At 39.8% G+C, this 7,889-nt stretch overlaps 1 pseudogene; it reads left to right on the forward strand.

The window, feature by feature from the left end:
• The first annotated feature begins 4,405 nt into the window (after window positions 1-4,405).
• Window positions 4,406-7,462, forward strand: LOC149171236 (kinesin-like protein KIN-14L pseudogene; annotated as a pseudogene).
• The last annotated feature ends 427 nt before the right edge of the window (window positions 7,463-7,889 follow it).

The following is a 7,889-nucleotide window of genomic DNA, read 5'->3' on the forward strand; positions in this document are numbered from 1 at the left end:
AATGCAGGATGTTGGTCAGCATCCTCATGATTCAATGAATCGAACAGAGGGGTAGATGAGAAGCAAGAATATTCATCCTCTGCATTTTCGGAAAATATATATGAAAAATCAAGTGGATTTTCAAAGAATTGTCGATACTCTTCATTTTCAGATGATGGACTGACATCCAGTGTGTCCTGTGAATGATCAACAATGGGTGCTTCCGTGGATAGAGATACACATGAAAAATCAAGGATGGCAGGATCACCAAGGAGGTCGGGAAAAAAATGGAGGAGGTATGGACAGACAGGGATGGTCATTTGCTGGCGGTGGATGTTCAAGCTCTCAGTCATGCTCTTCATGAATTTCAGTGCATGTTGGTTGTGCAACACCAACTCCGTCGATAGATCAATCCTTGTTCAAAATACATGTATAGTCTGGAATGGAAGAACACAAGACAGTGTCATCCGAAGGATTATCCCAGTTCGAAGACATAGCCTTAGGTACAAAATACATGTGAAAAGGTATCAGACTCACAACCAAGTCTGCGCAAAAATCATAAGGAGCGATGTTAGGAGGATGTGATGGTTGAATAGAGGTGTGTGCATGCTCTCCCACATCACTTTGCGATGGTGGAGCTATTTGATGAGGGGACGATGGATAGTCACTTGTGACAATGACCATGTTTGTCTGTGATTGTGTAGCTCCATCACCGAAGTATGTTGAGTAGGGTTTAAGCTTGAAATTCTTCTTGGGATTGACAGATTGGACAAGGAAGTATTTGAATCTATCCATGGGACACTGAAATTTCATTTGACTTTTTGAGGCTTCAAACATGAATAGACAGAAGTGCTCTGAAACTCCATGGGTGATTCGTGCAAGGCCTTCCATTGTTTTAACAAATTTTTATCAAACTCTTCAAGATCAAAATGGTGGAAAACAGATCCGATTAAATCACTGAAATGCTTGAATGAGTGCACGGAGTTATGAGGTAGTGTGCCACACCATTGTGATTGGTGGTCATGAAGTGTGTGTGCAAGCAACGAAAACACCTCTATTTCATTAAAATCTTCCATGCCCTACATGGTGCATGGAAATCATCTAAGTGCTTAGGCCAGGCCACTTCGCCTTCACCATCATACATGATTTGCGAAAAGTGATCCCAGAACTCCCTCTCGACGTGAAAGATATGTCTGTTGAATAGACATTTCGGAGGGTGAACTATAACAAACTCCATGATAGATGTGCGAAGATTCAAAACAGATGATGAGGGCCCAGCTTGTGATTGGGCCCTCCTTCTAGCACCAAAATGTTGATGGTGTTGGACCAATCAACATTTCAGGGGATCTCCTCGATAAGAAGTCCCAATTAGACCCCAGACTATTTGGTGTAGGAGTCCCAACAGTGGGTTGTATGGTAATACCTTGACCATGATTTCGCACAGAGGAAAGTAAGATAACTCTATTGGTAGCAAGGGTGTGACAGCTACAGTGAGCCAAGGAAGGTGCATGAGAAGTTCTAACACATGGGGGTTGAGACGAGTGCGCTCCTTGGAAATGTTTGATAGCATGTAGTTAAGAAGGCAACACACGAGAAAATATGCATCACAACATGGAAGGCAAGTTAGCTAGCAATCCAAAGTGATGGTTAAACTAACAACACATTTTAGAAAGATTCATACATACATACACAGGTAGCTATACATGCATGCGTAAGTAAACATATACATATATCATTTAGAGTAAACCAGATAACATAGAATACAGTACAACACATGCATGAAATGTGCCAACTCTTGTTATATTAATAAGTGTAAGTTCCAGTGATACAGTACATCCATGTCCATTGGTAACATTGAAAGGAATATAATGAAAAATCAATCTGGTAGTTCCGGTCTTGGTTTACAGGGGAAAATCTTTGTGTATATGTGTTTTATGTGTTATGCTCTCGCATTGTTTATTTTCTGTGTTTTAGAATTCGTATGCAGGTAATTTCTATACGGGGTTAAAACCTACACACCCAAGATAACTCCAATTGACATATGTAACTTTTATATATTACAAAACATATCTAACATTTAGACTCTCAATAATCTAAATAAAGTATTTATATTTCTTAAAGTATCTTTAATAATAATGATTTATTAATAATATTAATTGACAAACCAATTATTGAAATTCAAAAGTATATATTTATACAATTTTAATAAATTATAATATATACTCATATAATCCCAGCTCGGGGTGGTAAACACATTAAAAGTGTGAGGCAAGAGGAAGTATGCAACCTACTGTCACCTGATCATTGGACGAGGGAGGATGGGTTAGCTCACTCTCCACTTTCCCACACATGATACCAATTAATATGGTGAGTACACTCAATGGCTCACACCTTAAGGCAAGTCTCAAGGCAAGTGATATCACAAATCCTTAGTTCATCGTTACTCCTCTGCTTTGGTTTCCTAATTCTACAGGAGTGGTGAAGTCACTCCCCACCCTCCTCTATCATCTGTTAGCATGGAGGATTGTTGTTTCAATTTTTGCTACTGGGGACTGTACAAGTCCTCTTGATCCGGACATCCTTCGTATTGAATTTTAACCTATGTTGTATGAATTTTTGGTGGTTCCTTATCCGAGTGAGGTTGGAATCATTTTGGTCCTCTATAGTTCTTTTCTTGTGCTAGACATCTATCTCAACAGGGAGAGGGGCCACTGGGATATCATAAATCCCCTACTCACAACATGGGTTTCCTCTGGTTGCACAAGGGAAATGAAATCTTCCACAATTGGCTCTTTTGGTCAAGGTGTTTTTTAAGGATTCAAATATTATGCCTATTTATACTATTATAGGTGAATATTCTAGTTTGAAAAGTCATACATATAGAATGTAGGTGAATATTCGATAAAAAACATGTAATTTACTATTAAAATTGGTAAATTTTTGGCGCATATATATATATATATATATATATATATATATATATATATATATATATATATGAATTTTTTTAACCAAATGGGTGAATACTATTTTCAAAAAATGTCCAAAAACTAGCCAATTAGTGAAATTCTGCCCCTAAAATTTTCCTTGTTCTTGGTTCGATGAGGAATCATAGTGATAGTCTCATGAAATCCATGGTGCAAATCTTTTGGAACTTGAACAACCTCCCTTTAGTTATCAAGCAGGTGCTTCCTCTCACCTTAATTTCCAAGTTTTGATTGCAATTTCTCACTCTCGATTTTATTACCTTGAATTTCCAAGCAAGACAATAGCTCCCAATCATGGTTGGCACTCCCACACGACATATTTCTCACTGACAATATCTTTGTCATTTTGGTTTTTCTAGCATGTTCTCTTTTTTTGCATATATATGTACTCACATAAACACTCTCTATAATAATAGCTTTTGTATCCTCAATATTTATTTTTGGACAAAAGACTAATTATTCAATTGATAATCTAGTTTCCCATAAGTAAATCACAAAAGATAATAGTTTGATATATAACTGTTTGATGAATTAATAGTTTGTTTGACATACAGGGTGCATTGGAGTTGCGGAAGTGGTCCTAATACCAAAGCGGAAGCTGTATCTCTCTGGGGTCTCCGTGGTTCAACAGCGTCCTGCGTATCCCTCACCTACAGATATATTAGACAAAGAAAATAAGAAAGATTGTCTAATTGTTTTGGGAGACCCTCTTTCTTATTCAAGATTTATTGAAGGGCTCCCATCCCACGGACACGGACAAAATATTAGAAAATCTGACAAAAAAATTAGAAAAATATTAGAAAATTTATTTTCAATAGCATGTTTCCATTTCCTTTGTGATCTCAATAAAAATACGAACTTGTGTCGATGAAAGTTGAAAATTCAATTTGAGAGATTTAAAAATCGATGGTCACATCAACTCCTTTCTTATTCTTTAAAGCTAAATAAATTAACATTACACACTTATAAAAGATTGCATTATCGGGGCCAGGGTAGGTCCACGGGAAGTTATGATGTGTTTATGCGACTAAGATAGTTGGGCTTCTCGTCGGCTTCGGATGTGTTTGAGAGCTCAACATTCGACTTGACCGTTGGGATTGGACTTGTTCGGTCTTCTATACTAATACTAAGGAAATCCCCATTAAAATTCTCATATAAGCTCTCCTTTCGCACCCATTCTCCGCTCGCACCCATTTCGAAAACAGTCCTCTTCGAGAATGAAAACAAGTTACCTAAAGCATCGAGTATTTTGAAATTTATTCTCGAGAAAGAGAGTTCAAGGCCTTGTTGAATTGGATTGATTGATCAGTTGCTGTATCTGTAGTAAATGGTACATACCCACTTGCTGAACCGTACTGATTGAGTTCGCATTCAGGGCCAAGCCTCTCCAGTTGCGGTTTTTCAGTTTTCTATTGAGATTTGTCGAATAAGAGGAAAAAATGTCTCTGGAACCAGATTCTACTCCCAGCAGGGTCCCTCCCCCATTGGTTTCCAGCACTTCTCCCTATCCTCCTCCCAGAAGTTCGTTTTGTCAGAGAAGGCACGAGGCATTTTCCGACGATATGTTCAGGAGTGCCACGGATTTACAGGTTTCTAGCGCAGAAAGTAGTGGATCGCAAGGTCGTTTGGCTTCACTGAAAGCAGAGGAAGCTGCTAATAGGAGGTTTCAAGCTACAGCATGGATAAAGAGCATGGTTGGTTCTCTAGATATTCCATGCGAGCCATCTGAGGAGGAGTTTCGTCTTTGCTTGAGAAATGGGATCATATTATGTAATCTTATCAACAAGGTTCAGCCAGGCACAGTGTCTAAGGTCGTTGCAAATCATGTTTCATCACTTCCTCCTGAGGGACGGCCTTTATCTGCTTATCAATATTTTGAGAATGTTAGGAATTTTCTCGTAGCTGCTGAAGAGATGAAGTTGCCTACTTTTGAAGCTACTCATTTAGAGCAGGAAAGCTTGCGGCCGGGTTCTACGACAAAGATTGTTGACTGTATATTGGCGCTGAAATCTTATTATGAATGGAAACAGTGTGGAGGAAATGGCTGTTGGAAATATGCAGGCCCTTTGAGGTCCCCCATGATTCCACGAAGCGCAGGAAATTTCCTTCAACGCTCAACTCCTTGTGTGCCTGTAAGGGACACTGAAACTCTGCCAGACCTATCAATTATAAACATGGATGACGGAGAAAAACGACTCGGTGACATCTTTCAATCTAAAGACACAATGGGAGCTTGGTTAAAGCGGTTTGCTGTAGAAATGACAAATGACAAGGGAAATGTTGATCAGAACCTTGTTGAAGCCATACAAACTGCTGCACCGGGCTCGATGCAAGCATTCATAAATCTTATCATTGCATTTTTTGCAGAAAATAAACAATACAAATTTCCCCTGATTCAGAAAAGCCAGGATCAAGACAATCAACTCCTTTTGGATTCTCCACACCAGAGAAATGGTGACTGTTCACCTTTTCAAAGTCAGGATCCAAAACCTTTGCATATAAGTCAGGAACATCAGATGCGTTCGGAAGCACAAAGAAAAGAAGTCAAGGACATAAGAGACTTATTACTCAGAGCACGGGAAGATGTACAAGGGTTTCAGGCAGAGTGGCGAAAGCATTTTGAATTGCTTGATAACCAGGTCGCAGGAATTTGTAATGCTGCTAGTGGATATCACAGAGTTCTGGAAGAAAACAAGATCCTTTATAATAGCCTTCAAGAACTCAAAGGAAGCATAAGGGTATACTGCAGAATCCGACCCCATTTTGGAGGTCAATCTGAAGCCCACAGTGCAGTGGAATTGATTGGAGAGGATGGATCCCTCCTGGTCAATACATCCAAAATGGGCAAAGATGTACAGAGGGTATTCAATTTTAATAAGGTTTTTGGGCCATCTTCTACACAAGAGGAAATTTACACGGATACACAGCCATTGATCCGATCTGTAATGGATGGTTACAATGTCTGCATTTTTGCATATGGTCAAACAGGATCTGGGAAAACCCACACCATGAGCGGTCCAACAGGTGCTTCTGAAAAGGAGATGGGAGTCAACTATAGAGCACTCAGTGACCTCTTCGAGTTGTCTCAAAAGAGGAAAGATTTAATGGTGTATGAAGTCTCCGTCCAAATGATAGAGGTATACAACGAACAAGTGAGGGATCTTCTCGGAGCACTGACCTCAACCAAGAAATTAGATATTCGAAATAATGGTCATAAGGGATTTAATGTACAGGATGCTATACTTATGCCTGTTAAAGCAACTTCTGATGTTTTGGACTTGATGAATTTTGGCCAAAAGAATCGCACTGTTAGCTACACTGCACTAAATGACCGCAGCAGTCGTTCTCACAGTGTGTTGACTGTGCATGTGCAAGGTACAGATCGTGTTTCTGGGTGTAACCTTCATAGCTGCCTTAATTTGGTAGATCTTGCTGGAAGTGAGAGGGTAGATAAATCTGAAGTAACTGGAGATCGTTTGAAGGAGGCGCAATACATAAACAAGTCCCTTTCATCTCTAGGAGACGTTATTGCAGCATTGGCACAGAGGAAGTCGCATGTGCCATATCGAAATAGCAAATTGACTCAATTGCTTCAGGATTCATTAGGGGGCAAGGCAAAGACTCTGATGCTTGTGCACGTTAGTCCTGAACCGGATTCATATGGAGAGACAATAAGCACCCTTAAATTCGCTGAACGGGTGTCCTCTGTTGAACTGGGTGTTGCACGTTTAAATAAAGAAAGTGGAGAAGTTCGTGAGCTTAGAGAGCAGGTAGACAGTTTGAAGAAGGCGTTGGCGAGGAAAGAAGCAGAAGTAGCACAGTTACAGAATGTGAGAGAATCTCTACTTATTGACAAACACAAACTCCAAACGCCAGTGCGAAGTCGTAGATGGAGCCTTGAAGCGCCTGGAATAAGCAAAGTTGAGGTACAATATGGTCTTTATAATTTTGGGATGGATACCCAAGATGACAAGTTGGTAGATTCAGGGGAGAGAACCAAGCTTAATGAGACGCCGATAGGCAAACAAAATGGCAACCGTCGGAGCAGTCTGGGAAATGACCGTAGAAATTTATCAGGGCTACAAAGTGGTGGTACAGACGGTGAAACAAATACAGGAACTGATACTGGGGCTCCATTCGCATCGAAAAAGACTTCTCAAATTAAAAAGTCACTACAGTCCTTTGGAAAACTAATCAATGGTGAAAAAAGATCTACAATTCAAGTTGAATTATCACCCCCTGTCTGTAGCGGTGAGCGAAGATTATCTAGTGGTGGACAGAGCCAACCCATCTCAAACAGGCAGCAGCCACTTACAGTGGTCAACAATTCAGGAAGTGGTCACCCTAGGCGAAATTCACTTGAGGGAAAAGCACCCGTGGGATCGAAGATAACAGCTTCTCCAAACGGGCATGCAGGGCGAACTTGCAAGACACCACCTGATCAGCAGGCGATGAAGGTGGGAAAACCTGATGTAATAACCTTCAAAAAGAGATAAACTCTGCACCAGGGTTGGAATTTGACGGTCATTTTGACCGTCAGAGGCCATTTTGCCCATAAAATACGTTGAAATTTTTTAAATTACCGTCGGCATGAAGTCTTTGGAACGGGGCAGAACGTATTTTTGACGGCTAAAGTTTGTTTGAAAACGTCATTAATAGTTTATTTAGATACTGACCTCTTTCCATTTCAACTTGGAACGGACATTATAGTAAGTCCATAATGGCCTTATCAACAAATAAACTTTAATTTCGAATCCTGCCTGCGGGTTACAATGTCAAAATCTGAAAATGTTGACGGCAAAATTTTGGAATTCGAACAATGTGTTCTTACAACACTTAATTCTGAAATCCAAACAGTTTGTTTGCAGTGTAATTTTATCCTTATAATATAGGATCTCCTGTTTATTATAGTTTGAAATACAA

This window comes from Pinus tabuliformis, chromosome 4_2, assembly GCF_031772625.1.
Source record: "Pinus tabuliformis cultivar Carrire ecotype Pingquan chromosome 4_2, CPIR1, whole genome shotgun sequence".
NCBI lineage: Eukaryota > Viridiplantae > Streptophyta > Pinopsida > Pinales > Pinaceae > Pinus > Pinus tabuliformis.